The sequence below is a fragment of the Halyomorpha halys genome, unplaced genomic scaffold, assembly GCF_000696795.3.
Source record: "Halyomorpha halys isolate HHAL.00 unplaced genomic scaffold, Hhal_1.1 Scaffold37.1, whole genome shotgun sequence".
In the NCBI taxonomy this organism is placed as follows: domain Eukaryota; kingdom Metazoa; phylum Arthropoda; class Insecta; order Hemiptera; family Pentatomidae; genus Halyomorpha; species Halyomorpha halys.
The window spans coordinates 921,726-938,624 of NW_027106407.1; the positions used below are offsets into that span (position 1 = coordinate 921,726).

The 16,899-nt window shown below is 31.3% G+C and overlaps 1 long non-coding RNA gene across 1 annotated transcript in view; it reads right to left on the reverse strand.

The window, feature by feature from the left end:
- LOC136795138 (uncharacterized) overlaps positions 1-5,715 on the reverse strand; it is a 51,038-nt gene extending 45,323 nt beyond the window's left edge. The window contains exon 1 of the long non-coding RNA XR_010842699.1: positions 5,589-5,715. This is a non-coding gene — a long non-coding RNA (uncharacterized lncRNA). The remainder of the gene's footprint in view (positions 1-5,588) is intronic.
- Positions 5,716-16,899: the final 11,184 nt, after the last annotated feature.

Consider the following 16,899-nt stretch of genomic DNA (forward strand, 5'->3'; position numbering starts at 1 on the left):
TAATGTGTAATATGTCTGTCACCTGGAATGTGACAGCAACTTTTTTTGCAAAGGCAATCCACAGCGATGGTGATGTTTGCCTAGTTATATACAGATTACCAACCTATTCTAACCGTAGCGGGGGGGGGGGTCAAGTTTTTCATTTTGTGGGACCGCCACTTAATAAAAAAAGTCATCAAAACTTTGGAACGTAAGTACGTCAGTAAGTGAAAGTTGTGTGGTGCACGCTCCAGATTTTTTTATTGTGAGAAATATAAATAACATGCCTATTATTTTGTATTATTAAAAAAAATAAAATTTGTAACCTACAACCACTACTAAAATACAGCAGTATTTTGTGTACTTTTTCCTCAACAACGATTGTGCAAGGAGATGATTTGTTCTTTATCACGCTCAACTTCCAGGTTTTTCTCCAATTTAGAGCACCCAATATATAGAGGCTGTGAGTGGGCCCCGGTGGCCTACCAAACCCACCTCCACGGCTACAATAATAGAAAAAATAGTTACTTGCCACAGTCGGATTCGAATCCAGGTAATTGGAGTCAATCAGCGCCTTACTCATTAACCACCCCGCTCTCATAATGTATTATTAATTTATATAAATGATTTAAATTTTATTATTGTAGTTGAATATTCATATTTGTATTTATATGTATACCACTTATTGTTCTGGCTAACTCTATTTCCATAGGGTTGCCCCAAAAACAAGTAAATATAATATTATTAATTTTATAGAATGAATTCGCAAGAGTCTAATATTGGTGGGAGATTTCACTTTGAGGCAATGTTTAGGACTAAACATTTTTTTTAGGTCTTCAATAAGGCTTTTACTAACGTAGGGGGGTGCCCTCCTTATGTAGCGAGTAATGTACGCAAAACTTTAACGGTACTTAAAGGGGTTAATTTATTTAAACACCTGTTCTATTACAGATTGATTAGAAGGTCTTCGCTGCTAACTGTTTCTTTTTCTTTTTTCGCGGCTCTGAATTGCCAATCACAAGCTCTTAACATTACTTCGAAAAATTGCTCAATAGAGTTAAAAAAACAGGAATGTTATGAAATAGCGTGAGTACAATCAATTAAAACAAACACATTCCTTTCAACATTGATTACTTCTATTAGTGGCTAGTGTTGGATGACCCGTTATGCCGGTTGATGGAGAACCGAACACCTGGAAGACAAGAGATGGGAATGGTAACCGCACGAGGAGAGGTGTAAATAGAGAGAGGGCTTTGGACTTAAGAAGACGTGGATTTATGCCGTGGGAGTGTCCGGGCACGACCGGGCCCCGGCCTGCAGTTTAATAGATTTACACTAAACCGTGACTCAGCTCTAATCAGTTCACACAACATCTAAACACCGCGCCTGGGTAATTATTTCAACCTCCGCTCCTCCCATCCGTGTTATTAGTACCCTAACAGTCTTTATTGTTTCAACCGTACCCTATTAAAACACAGGCTCGTTCTCTGCTAAGGTCATATTTGTTCACCTCAAAACTCATCTACAATTTTATATGTTCATAAAAATAAATATTTGCGGTAATTTATGCTGATTCGAGGTTTATAAAATCTCGATGGGACACAAGCATCTTTACTTGTGTACAGATCTATGTTGCAACTATTGTTACAGAGTAGGAGCTGGTGACAGATTAATTTAATGAAAGGACTTACAGCTTGGAAACATTTCAATTCCTAAATACCTATCTCCGTTCAGTCGCTTGAATTCGTCGCTTTAATTTTTTTTTTTAATTCAAAACTTTATTGATAGATATTACAATTTATTGTTGTTGTTGGGCAATATGTAATAGTGATGACTGATCACATTCATACTAAAATAAGAATAAAAATAAATAAAATCTCTCTCTAAATATATACAAACAGAGGGATAAAGAAAATGAGCATAACCAAATTATGTACATGAAGACATAAATAAATAAAATAATATAATAATAAAAATAATCACCATACTTTAAACTTAAAATTTAGATGTGTTATTGCGAAATTCATTTTTCTTAACCCTGAAAGTTGAATTGTCCTCTCTGATAGGGTACCTGGTTGCGTTTTCAAAACTTATGCTGCAAAACTAACCAATTAGTCGAATCAAATGGTAGTTACTCGTAGAAAAAATCCAAATAATGGATTTGCCTTTGGTTCTGTAAGTTTTCACACAAACCTTCTACCCATGTTCTGAGAAATTTATTAAAAAATCGAAATTTTAGCCCATAACTCTGATACACATTTTATTGATTAAACTAACCTATAGAAATTAAAAGTATACAAAATTAACTATTAAGTTTATTCGTAGGTTATATAATTTTAGATCTAATTCGTATTCCAATGTCTTAGAATTTAATGTCTGTAATTTAAAAAAAAAAAATATATTTCTCCAAAATTATCGATCAGACCTCCACCATCATTTTCAAGGATACTTGAGATTTACGGAATTCAAATCAAACCCATTCGAAACTTGAAAATTTATTATAGTTACATAAAGCCAAATAAAGGATTATTTTTCATGAATCACGGGAACAACTTTTCTTTTGAATCAGTGGTTCAGTTCAATGATTCGAAGAGGATAGGCTTTGAATCAGTTCATTATTTGCCAGTCTATTTCTAAGTTTATTATATTCACATCTTCTTTAAACGAATTATATTCTTATATTTAATTAGGGAACTAGTCATTTGTATACAAATAATGCAAACTTCGTTGTAAACAATATAGAAATGTAATGCAAATGCCACTGAACATCAGCAATGTAACTTTACATAACGATCTCTTCTCCCAATCAATTCTATAAGATATGTTTAATGTTTTTTTTGTTTTTTTCCAGACTAAATTTATTTCTATGGATCAGGTATACATTTAGCGATATACTTCTTATACGCCCGAACTAATGCCCCTTCAAACACGGATTTAGACACCAGTCTGAATAAAGTTAGAGGCTGCTCGTTAATGAGAGACACGGCGAATGATCGCGACAGGTGAAGAAAATAGACCGAGTCTAAACCTCCACGCGTTGTCACAACTTGAAGGTGGAGAAGAAAAAGAATTTTCAATTTTTCTCGTGGAAACGATTATATGACGAGGTTTGTCCAACTTATATTATAATATTATAAGCTGTAAATATTGCAGTCATATTGAAGTGCTAGCAAATGCTAAAAGAGGTAGAGCAGACAGAGGGACCGAGGTGGGTGACAGCTGCCGGCAATCAGGACCCTAATAACCGACTATCGTGCGGTCGCTGCTATTACCCCTCAGGCCGGCTCGGAATTATAGGTGTTACCTTTGGGTAATGTCTTAATACACGGCAACCCTCGGGCGACATGTCTTCATTCTCCTGCCTCCTCGTCGTCTTGGCATCAGGGTCCTCGTAATTGAATCCGCCGCATAAGAGGGGATGTTCTTAGGTCTGTCCCGAGTCTAGGCGACTTTCATGTTACATATTAAACATAATGAAGATGGCAGGAAACAATGTATTCAGAAACCTATTCCATAACATGCCACGGATAAATATAATAGTGAAATAGAAAAAAGCTATTTGTAAACTCTATCACGCGATCCGTGAACTGATTCAAATTATCTTTTTACAGAACGAGCGATCAGTGATTCTGGAGAGAAGATGGGCACCTCAATTAGGAGAATTACTTGGATCGAGCGATCTCCATTCTTTTTAGTGTATCCAAATGTCTACCCTTCAATCAAATAATATATTTTGACGAAATAGAGCTAAGCTCTTTTCATTGAACTACTGAATCATGAAAAAGAACTCATTGTTTGCCATGCGCGAATCATTTTCACTTGATCCCTGAACCGAGCGTTGATGCGCATTATCTCTCTAATTGTGGTGTAGTTTTAATTCTGTTCATAGGAGAAAATTATTTGTTAGACCCTACACATAATTTTCTCCTAATACCTATTTATTATAAACGTCTATCACCAGGGTCTTATCTTTCTTGAGGGAATTAGACGAATCAGCCTGTCAGACTTGGAGTGGGAGAGGGAGTGGGAGTGGGAGGGAGTATATGTAACAATAGTATATGGTATATGATATTATGTATTAAACCTTTTATATTATAAACTGGCCTGCTTCTGAAGAAAATGGTATCGAACCAAAAAAAGTCACAAGTTGCTGCATTCATAATAAGTTGACCTTCTTCTTGGACCGTATATACTGCATTAAAATTAAAAACCTTATGGAATTTATAGTTTCTAATAAAAATTAATTTAAACTATTAATGTTTTTAATATAGAATTATTCTATAAATATCTATAATATCTAGGACATCCTATAACGTTTAGGGCAGACGTTCTCTTTGACATACATTAATTTATTTCTCAGCACAGGGTTCGTAGAAAGGCAAGGTTTCGCTTCTGTTTGTAGTAAAAAAATACTCTGTAAAATTGGGACAAATATTCTAAAACTTATAAGTTTAATTTAAAAATTTGTTTTCAAAATACTTTTGTAATGTTATAATCACTTTTAGTATTTTAATTGTTCTCCTCGCCTGGTGAATATGCACACACAAAAAAATGCATACTAATATACAAAAATACCTACATAAATGAACGCACGCATAGGCACCCTGAGTGTTTTTTTAAATTAATAAAAAAATTATATGTTTGTAAGATTCTTGAATTCTATGTTTTTAATAATCGCTTATATCAGCATAATAGTTGATAAACTCAGTCTAAATAAGATTCTAAGGTACATTTAATAAAAACGTTTTAAGGTTAAGAAAACAAAAAATTCTTAGCTGTAACCAAAGTTTCGTTTTTTCAGCTTTCATGCATAAGAACCTTTCTTAACGATTGATTCATCCCCATCTTTATAGCTTGCACCGATTAGGTTAGGTTAGTGAGAAAGGAGCTTTTTAGACTGAAAATAAGTCTTATTTATGAAACCTTTAATTAAGGTTGAAATTAATTATCCCTAACTAGGTATTAAAATACAAGCGAAAAGAGATTAATTATTTTTGTTATTACATAATGATTAAGTTCTGATTCCGCTGGATAAAAATGTTATTTACGATCAGTGTTAACCTAACTTTCAATATACATCATCTGCAGAAAAATGGAAATTTGCGGATTATTCAATTATCAGGGAATAAAATAAAGGGCCATAAAACAAAAATTACTTATCGTCGGTCCATTGCGGCGTAATTGCAAATTGGTGTATTTGTCAAAAGTGGCCTATTTGCAAATTCCTAAGAACATTGTGCTTTAATTATGGTTGCAGATAAAAGTTAGTAACTAATTTCTAATTTCAATATATACCATATATATTCAATTATAATTATAACACTCAATTGATCATTTTGTATATTTAATTTGTGATATCACACGTTAAAATATCCCAAAACACAAGATAGCAACATTTTCGGATACGCCACATTGGCTTTGCATCTATAATTTATAATTACTATTCAGTGAAAAATTTTTTTTTAAGAATATCTGTCGTAAATTGGTGTAAATGCAATTTCAAGATAAGTATGTATCTTGATTGAATTTGTAGATTAGTTAACCCTAAATTCATAAATTACTGAAATTCGTGTAGCCTGTATCCTATTTATAAAACGTGATCAGTGTACCTTGAGTCAATCGGCGTGGTTCTTTCACCAAAACATTTCCTTTTCATGGTAGATTAAAGGAACTATCTCGCGAATGCGGTGAAAGTAGTATAAATCAAACCTTCAAAATTCTGTAGAATTAATAAAAAAAAAATTCCAGCCATTTTGGACCTCCCTTCATATTCTATAATATTTTACTTGTTTTTAAATAATATTAAAACATTTGACAGTTATACAGTACGAATGCCAGATTCATAAATAAAACAACGACGGTCTGGGTGCGATTAAAAAAAAATACTCAAATATTAATTAAATTAATTATTGTGAGCCAACGTTTCGTCCCACTTTGTAGGGCTTTGTCAGAGCTAAAAAAGATACAAACAATTACAATAATGTAATAAAGTAAAGAAATTTTAAATGTAGCAATATATTTAAGAAACATTATTATCTTTACTTTAACATTATTTTATATCTCATTGCTTTTGAATAACGTATTTGTTAATCGCCACTTCTTCCACTCTTGGATCCTGTTAGTCTTCTCTTCCACCTGCAGTTTATTTTTGTGCTAAATTCCATTCATTATGTTTGTTGTCCTATTTTGTTCATTATTTTCCTGGTTTTTTTTTTTTTGTTTTTTTTTGTTCTGTATTTTTATATATGAGCCGTTCATGCACACATCGATTAACTCCACTTTTTGAAAAATCTTAAATTTAAGTGTCAAAGCACTTGGTATAATCATTACTTTTTATATTTATTGTAGCTTTCCTGAATAATACAGATTAACATTTTAATTAAATTTTATTAACATAACGCTAATTTTTTTTTTGGCAATTGAATAATAAGTAAATTATTTCAGAAGCCATTGTGATTAACTCCATACTCTAATATAAATCGTTTCAACAACGCTGAAATTATATTATATTATTATTTGTTCCGGCCCTGCATCATCGCTCTTTTTTTTAAAACAGCCGCAAGTGTCCCCCCCCCCCCTCAACGATATTGGTAACAAAATAACATCGGCAAACAGATGAAAAGAAGCGCAATGCAAACGGAAGTTGGTATAACAGTGATCTCGCACGCTGAATGTTATTGTATACTTCACCTATATTATATGGACTACATATTCTCTTGGTATTTTAAACATTATTCCCAGATTGTTATACTTAGTTTTCATGTTACCTATTCTCTTACTTTAGGACATTATTTTAATTGTTTGTGTATTTTTTGATGCTGATGAAGCTATGCAAAGCGGGGCGAAACGTTGCCTTACAATAAATATTTTAATTATTATTTGATTTTTTTTTCTGCACTCGGACCATTTTCCTTTATTATATTACAAACTGTCAATCAAAGATCTTCCAATTGAATACCAGATTCATTTCTTCAATTATACACCTGATATATATCAGGATATCTTTTGTTAATTTCATTTTACAGCATCCTTTGGCAAGTGATGAATTAGGGATCTAGGTCCGAGATGGATCCAGCCATGAGGGAAGCCGAATTAGAGGCAGTGATAAATCGGTGTTTACCGAGGGGAATATTCAGATTATTGGGGAGCGCGGGTAATTGAGGCGAATATTGATGTCTTTATCTAGGGCCGGGAGACAAGGGCTATCGATTCTAGATCTATGTAATTATGGTAATATCCAGGAGCAGGTGCTCAGGTGCCCTGTAGTGGTGTAGTCCCCCCCCCTCTCTCTCTCCTCCTCTCCCTTTATTTGCTTTAATTAGGGCGCCCTTTAAGTAAGAGCTTAATCCCTTTTTTTAATGGAGGTACTTTTATGAATTCCTTACAGCAAGAGTGTCATACATTCATAAACTAATTTAGAACTATAAACAAATTAATGAAAGTCCAGTGAACCAGAAGGCTCTATGCCGATAACACGTACAGTCCTAGCCTAGTTGAAAAAGTGACTATTGAAGCCACCACCCAAATGGTATTACTGCATAAAAGGTAGAAACTTTGGATACAATCAATTTCAATCATACAAATAATCCAAGCGCAGCAATTTATGAGAAAAATATATTTTTGTCCAATGGCTATTACAGTTGATTAGATAGAAATGTTCGTTAGCTGTCAAGGCATATACATGTGTAGCTTACGTGACAGTAGCTTCATTGTTCATATACTGCTAACTATCCCTAGCCATTGCCATAAAACTAAATGTTGTTATGACTGAAACAATCATAAAACATTGAGCAACAATCGCTGAAGTTGGTGTTGGTAGAGATTTTATGCTCTAGGATTGCTAGAATTACTATGAGTACCCATTGTGTGGTACTAGCTATTCAAATAGCAACTGACTTGTTGGCTATTCTGCCAATCATAGAACAAAACCCATGGATTGATTAATCAACAAAGTTTTTTTTTTTAAACATAGCAGATATAAACGAAATTATCATAAGGCTTCAAAATTCGTCATTGTCCCCCATTTTCTGCTCAATGAACAATGAAAACCCGGACTATGTTGACTTTTTATTTAAGAAAATTGAATAACCACTCAGATTATAAAATTGTAAGAGAGCTAAACAATGAATATGATACAACTTCATTTCATTCATAATTTCAAAGATTTAAAATAATGTTTGTTCAAAATAAGGTCACATATGTTTAAGAATAGGGTGTTCTTATTTTTAGATGAAGACTATGCATAATGAATATTCTCTAATATAATGCCCAACCGTAATATTTACTGCATTACTCACTTTACGGAAATTCGGAATGATATAAGATTTTTTGGTAACAATGATATTGTTGTCTGCATTTATTTATTAGACTTAAAAAAAGTAAACAAATAAACTGATATTTAAAAAATTTCCCCTTTCACAAGAAATTACTTAATATCTGAAATAATAATTTATTTTTTAGCTATGACATTACTCTATGATCTACCTTCATGTATTTATATAAAATTGAATATATTTTTTTTTTATTAGGGACTAAGATTTATAAAAATAAAAGTATAGCAGAAAAAAAAACAAAGGTTAAATCAAATTTCTCACAACTTAACAATAAAAGAAAAGAAAGTGATCCCTCGAGATTTTTATTCGAAAATATATGCCGATATTATTACTTAGTCTCGTTTGATTAACTGCCTCAAGCCTCTTACGATCACGACAAATAAGATTCTTCCTTCAGGTGTATTTCCAAAATGAAATTGAATGTAACTACACCTTACACATCTTCACTAACGCTGTTCTATGCTGGCATAAATTTGCTATCAGAATGGACATCTATGTCCTTCCTTAAGTATTCTCCTGAATTTAAGTAAGGGCTAGAACGTGGTCAGTAGGAGTAACGCTCACTCGGCCTTCGATAAGCTCTTACGATTCCATCTGTGACTTTTCGTGACATAAATTCTCCTTAATACACCTCCCTCTGCATTCGTTTTCATTTCCCATTTCAGTTATCTTTGATAGTTTACGATTAGCCCTGGTCCTCACCTCTAGTGACTCACCATCTGGATCGTTGTCACCTTTCTTGAAAATCTACTTACGGAAGATAGCACTAAATAATGTGATCAATATCATCCCGTCTGCTTGAACCATTTGCTCTGTGAAATGTACATTCTATTCTTAAAAAACACTTAAAAGAAGAATTCAACATGGACATCCTTATTGAAGGAAACTATAATCATGGTGTGCAGGTTGATGCCAGTTTTTTAAGTAACAGAAAAATAACCGAAGCTATCGGAAGACTCTAGAATGAAAATTATTTCATCCATTGTTTCAGTTATTATACGTGTATTGTACTGTATCTATATTGTCTTCACTGTGTTATATATTTTCTATCCGTATATGTCACTTTTTTTAAAATGAATTACGTATTCTATCATTTAATATGTATTTATCTTTCCTATATTATATAATAATTATAGTTACTATTATTATGATAATTTCCGATACTTTTTAATATATTTCACTTATATGTAACCGTTTTTTAACTGTCATTTCTCCCCACTCTATGTCTATACGATTCTGCTTTTTTGTCACTCGTTCGGTGGCTTTAATCAAGACAGTTAGATAGTTCCGATTCTTTCTTTTCTTCGTTATTATTATTATATATTTTATTTATTCTTCCTTGTCCTTTGTTTATTCTCATCTTATTCCCTTAATTTTTCATCTCTTAGTGGGTACAATTTTTATTCTTTATTTCTCTTATATCTACTTTTCTATTTTTATTTCTCCTGTCTATTTTAACTCCAATAGTCTATGTTACTTCTTTTTTTATATATACTTTTTATTGTACACCTTTTTTTTAAATTTTGTATTGTTCATTTTTTATGTAATTTTTAACCCCCATCTCAGTTTACTTTTATGTCTATTATCATCTAACACTGTCAACATATTTTTGTTATTCTGTTTCTTTTTTAGTTTGATGAAGCACTGCAAACTGCTTGCTGATTTTTCCTATGTCTCGTAACGTCGGTAAATAAGTATTTGTAAACTATTTTAGTTCCTTTTTACTGTACGCCTTTATATTCAGAAAATACGGTAACTACTTTATAAATATTATATAAAAAACATTGTTTAATTTTCAATAATTATCAATTATTATAAAATACTAATTAATAGATTGCTAAGTTCTGTTTTTCAAATGAAATATAAAATTTTAGAAAAAAGAGTATTTCAATATATTAAAAAATATAGATATCTTACTCCAGTAAATGACGTAACATTTTCGATTTAGAAGGGATTGTGATGTTAAATTTAATTATAATAACAGACCACCTCTTTTTTTTAGTGTTATCATTATCATCTCCAATATCCATGGAGTAGCATAAAATAAATATTAGTAAATGTTATCTTCCTCTCTCTCTTGGACGATCTTCTCAGGCGATGAGTACAGTCTGTTGACGGAGCAGTGACCGTTATGGTCATCACCTGGCTGTACCTCTAATCACTCTATTACATCGATACCAGCCTCGGTTCCAAAGGCAGACCATACTTTACCCCTTAGACCACTCATTAAATATTTATAGGAAGATTTATTATCTAAAACTATAAGGCAAAAGGCCTCTAACAGAATAGATATTTTTATAAATTGCTGTTAAAGGTGCTTGGTTTATTTCCTTTTTCCTGTTATTATTTGATTTGTCTTTTTTCTGGACGAAACGGGAGGAAAAATTATGATCTGTTTCATAATATAGATTTCGCGGGGGAATATATACTGGGTGTTTTTTTCATGTTTATAGCTCTATTTATTTTCATTTTTTGAGGTATTGAAGATAATTTAAACGATAAAATATAAATTTAAAAAAATTCCACAAGGCCAATGTGTTTTCGCTTACAAACATGTAAAACCGTTCGGGGAACCAGCGACAGTAGCCTAGCAAGTACTGAGGCCCTGGCAAAATCTTGTATGGTGTAACATCTCCCTTCATTGTTATTAAAAGATTTTACTTTAAACAAAATTCAGTTCAATTCCTTTGTTCACTTCTTATATATAAAAAGACTTGAAAGCAGATTATTTTACTTCTAAAATTATTTTTATTATTAGTCCTTTACCTGATTACCGGGGCTCGGGTAAGTAGATCCTATGTCCCTCCTTGTCTATCAACCTTATTGAACATAGCAAAGATATGTAAATGGATCCATGTCCGCTCAGACATAAAAAAATAATAGTTTCTATATTTAGTATGTTTCAGGTCTCTGCTCTTGTCTATGTTTGTGCTAAAGTATTTATTCAATTACAGAACTCGTCATTCTCGAGAATTTTTTATTTATTTTATTTTTATACCAGACCGGCCTGGTGGGCATTACATGGTTGATATAACTTATATTATATATATTTTTTAACAGTTGATTATGAGGGGGTATAGTCATACAAATGACACCCTTAACTATATAAAATGTTCTTATTAAAAGGAAAAAAAATAATAATAAAATAAATATACAAGAATAATGCTTCTTAATAAAAGAGGAAAGTAAAATTAATAACAAAAAATAATGATATTGGTACACTTAAATAAAACACAATTGTCCTCTAATAGTAAAAAGAAACAAGTTAATTTGAAAAAGGGAAGAGAGAAGAAAAAAAAAATAATAATGAATAAATAAAATGAATAATAAGAATAAGTAAATAATGGTAGTGTGACTATGAATTAATTTTATATTTATGAAAAATTTATAAAAGAATGTCCTGCAGCAGTCTGGGCTTCAGTCTTCGGGTTGAGGTTGGGTTTCTCAGGTTGTAGGTCACTGGTCCTTTAATTGTCGGCAACTGGGAGTGGAACTTTATAAACCGTTTTTTGATATAATCCTTTATTGACTCTATTTGTAATTCGCGATGTAATTGTCTATTTCTTATGAACCGAGGACCAATTCTCGAGTATTTTGTCTAAATACTGTTTGTTCGGCTTTGAAGCTAATTTTTTTTATACTTTTAATAAAATGTCAATACCATAGTGACAGTGAACAAATTTTTACAGGCGTTACGAGGAAATCCAGTCAGAAATCAGTGAAAAATATCTAGCTAGGGGGGTGGGAGGTAAAATTTGAAATAAAACATTAAATTAATAAAATTAATTTTTTCACCGTTTATTAAAAATATGTTGCTACGAGTACATTAAACCTCTTTTTGTATAATTTCATTATTATTTTTTTAAGATTGTCTACATTCTTCGGGTAATGAAATTTTTAGTGTTCCCTAACCACCCGAACGGACTTCTAATTATGCTATTTACTTATGAAAAGAAATGCTGACATGGTGGTGCAAAAAATTGAATAAAAAGTAATTTTTTTTTCATTTTAGAGAATCTACATATTGATTGTCCATTCTCAGTCCATTACATGATTGTGGAATGATTATTTAATAACATATTTCCAATTTTATTCTGCTCTTCCTCCTGGAGATTATATATTCATTCATTAATTCTCTGCACATTTCACTGAAACCCAGCAAGGACCTGAAAATAAGGTATTATTTATGTAACTGGAAGGTTATATTCATGTACATTGATGTACTGATACTAGAGAAGATTGAATTGATGTTTATCTCCTTATGAAGATGGTCTTTGTGTCCTTTAAAAGCACGCTATTCCCTCAGAATTAGTCGAGGACATAATTATCTATATTTGTAAGTAAAGCTGAAACTGTTCTATACTCTAAGGGTTAGTACACTGTACTACCGTTCCTTTTCTTCACCTTACAGCAGAACACTTAGAGTAAGGATTAATATGGAGATGTTAAGCTGGTAGGAAAAGTGAAGCCTAAAAAGTGTCCTTATGATAGACGAGGGGTGTGGAGTAGTAATAATAAAGTAGTAGTAGATAGGAAAAAAGTACGAGCTATTCACTGGCTGCCTTCTGCTACAGTTTAGATTATAAGGGTGGACAATCTTATTAACCTCAACGTGAATATAAGTACCGTGATCGTGGGCTTTTTGGCTTCACTTTTGCTTTGAAGGAGAGTAGGGCTATTCCACCCTCCTAGGACATTTTGAAGAAATGTTTCAATCTGAATTCATGTGTACTTGTTTATTCACTTAAAGCATTTCACTCCTCTCACAATTGCTCTTGAAAATATCTATTCTATACCTATTAGTAAAGCAAATAAAAATGTGTAGAAATCAGTTATAATTCTAAATTCGATAAAAATAAAATTGTTGATTTTTTTATTACTAGGAGAAAATTATCATAATTATTTTTAAAACATATATTTTATTTGCTTTCTTTCACTGACCATAGAGATTAAGTTTTTTGTAACACCTATACAAACTATCATCAAACTAGCCAAAAATAGGACACTGGATTTGAAACGGATAAACGTACAGCGTACGCTCCTGTCAGGTTGATTTTAATTTTGGATCGTGTTGAAATAAGCCTGTTGTGTACTATAGATAATAGGTAGGATAATCTATTTTTCTTTTCTTTTTTTTTTTACTTTTTTTACATTGGTACTGTAATGAAGGTGGTTTAGTTAATTTTTTATCAAAGAGGCATCAATAGCCGGTAATCCTCTGCCTGTTGCTGGGATAATATAATTAAGAAGGTTAGGAGCCTTATCTGAGGACAAAGGAGTCAGACAACCTGAGTCACGGGTCGGCAATCAGTCATCGGTTAGTTTTTGCTTTATGTGATGTTTCAATTAATTTGACTATATCTACTTCGGTTTGGGAGGGGAGGGTGCTTATAGGGGACCTACGGTACCAAGGTGTCTTGAGGTAACCTTGTTCTATTTCAGAACTCATAATATTTAACTATAATTATTATAAATTTCAATTAAAATAAATTGTCCTTCAATATTGTTATAATTGCTGCATATAACCTAAGATTCCAAATTGAAAATATTTAGTTCCCGGAAAAGTGTTTTATTGGATTCTTATTACTTTAGTATTACATAAATACTGTGATAAATATTCTTTTCACCATTTGTTCATGGGATTTAAAATTTCGTTAACTGTTAACACCTTACCAAGATATGTGAGACAAACGGGACCAACGCCAAAGATACTGTTATTTTAATTTTTTTATTTAAGGTATTTTTTAATCTCAGAAATATGAATATCATCAACCTCAGAGCTATTTTTGTTATATCTCGTGAATTTTGATCTCATTTTAGTTTTTTTTATTGACATAAATTCCTAAATATTTTATGGGTTTGTTTGATGAGTGGTCTTCTTTAAACTAATTTTTTCCCCTTCATTTTCCAGAAACTATATAGTTTAGAAAAAAAAAGTTTCATAACTACTTTAGTAGTAAATATTTTATAATTAGTTATAAGATTTATTGGAAAACTGATGAAGTATTCCTTTTTGACCCCCTCCACTCTCCACAACACTAACGCTCTTATCTGTATTACTTTTAAGGAGAATGTTTTAATTCTACTAAACAATATGAGCCTTCCATATTTTAATTATGTAAAGATTAAATGCCTAATTTGACAGCAATAATCAGTGAAGTCGAATTTCAATATTTATTAATTATCATTTAAACTGAAACAGATTCGATTTAGCGTCTTTTAAATCTCGTAAATAGGGATTTACATATAAATCAAAAATTACAATTTTTTAAAATTTTTTTGAGGATATCTGTTTGGGTTCTAGTGCTATGACAAAACTCAAGTGTGGGACAACTGTTGACCTACCCCACGAAATATCAGTGCATCCCATCTCACTACAACAAAAATTGCTTAAAATGTAGCTTCGCTACAGTACTAGGAGCTGAATCTGAAGGTTATACTTTGATTTATATATTTCTCATTTCTTTTGTTTGTTTCGGATTAAGGGGTTCTAAAAATTAAAAAAAAAAATATTATCACATAGTGGTGTAATAGAATAAAAATTGATTCGTTTTCAGATGTAGAATAACAAAAAAATATATTATCCATTGTATTAATTGAGTTTAAATGTACATAAAATTATTAACACTAAAAAACGCTTCATGTATTGTAGGCATAAAAAAATTTCTTTAAGAAAAAGCAATTCAGATTCGTTTTTAGTATTCTTATAAACCACAACGTCAGTTGGTCTGAATTCTCCCAATAGTGCATCCTTATCATAGATATCTTCCAAATATTTTTTATATGTACCTTAATATATTGTATTTTGTGGGCATCTGACAGTAGAAAAAAAAATCCTCCAAAAATTAGGAATACAGTTTTTCTATTTTTTTTTAATATAAAAAACTCTACATTTCATGTTTTTAAAAGACGCTAAAACGAATCTGAGTTCGTTTTTTGGTATACTTTACTGGAAGCGACTGTTAGTTTTTGTAATGTTTTATGTACTTCAACCTCATTTAATACAATCATCAATCTTTCGATCTTATTCTACAGAAAATAAAAAATCTATTACTATATAATAGCCATTAAATACATGCAAAGCAAAGGCGTCATACACTATTTTAAAAAATCTCTAAAATGATATAAAATATATTTTTACTGGGCCCGGAGGGTACATTGGCAATAAACATGGTAAAATATTTTTGAATCTTGTATCACCATAAAAAGGCTCATTGAAATCGGTGGCAATAGGTTTTCTTCTTTTTCTTGTAGGATGTTGATAAAAAAATATATATAATAATAAATCACGAATAATATATGATTTTACGAAAAATAAGAACTTTAGCCGCTTAGTGGTTTAAATAATGGCATATTCAACTTGTTTTTAAGAAAAAAAAAAGATTGAAAGATATGTATATATGTATGTATACATATTCTTTTATCTTACGTATTATAAATTATTTAGTTTCAAGTAATGAATTGAAATAGTTTTTTGTTATGACTTCCCATTTACGAGTATGTTACCAAAAAGCACGTCAGCCTTAGAAATTAGATTAACTCGTTTCCTATTCATAATAAACCTTTTTGTTCATTTGCGGTCTACAATCACTTCTACAAGCTTTGGACATCGGGTTGTGTATTTATAAAACACTATCAATTATAACAAGCATTCGAAGTGCACATGTTAGAGTATTAGGATGTTAATGTGCCCAATTGATCTCAAATACAACATTGATTGCTGGTAATGGATACGCTATCATAACAACCGATCGCAGGGCACATAACAAAATGGCTGTTAGCGTAATGCCTACTTATTCCAGTAATGCTTTCGTTTCATTTATTGTTTGTATTTCGCAATTTGTTTCCATTTTTTAAAAAAATCTAATCTGCTCAATAAAAGAGATTTGCACATTTATCTGTGGCAAGTAATTTTATCGAACATTGCAATATATAATCAATACTAGTTTGACTTTTTATGTGCTTATTACCATTCTTCTTTCTCTATCTCATTCATTTATGTTACATCATTATTTATGTCTTTTATTTATTATGTATTATTATTATTAATAATTATATTATATTATTGTTCATGCGGAAAATGAAATAATAGTTCTTCTGTAAAAAATAACTTTGTGTTTTTCTTTGTTTTTTCTCAAAGAAGAATGGCACATATTCGGACATAAGCCTCTTCCAATTTACTCCATTTCTCTCTGCCATGTTCTGATAGCTGCCATATACATCCGAAGAAAGCTTCGAAATCGTTTCACTACCTCGCTACGTCAGCATCTTCCTTACTTCCTTCTGAAGTCGATATGGTACCATTTAGTTGTTCTTTTGACTCGTCAGCCCGTGTTTTCTCTTTAATTAAGAAATATTAGTGTTATGTGTGAGGAAATAATATGAAAAATATTTTTTTATTATCTCCTTGATAAGGGCCTAAGGGCCGAAACGTTGAATAATTTAAAGAAGCTTAGTTGAGCCTAAAGTAGATCAATTGAAGATGTGTTATTAATAATTAAAAACTAAATAAGAAAGTTTATTATTGCTGAAGTAGGTATGTTTAAGAAATATTAGTGTTATGTGAGAGGAAATAATATGAAAATTT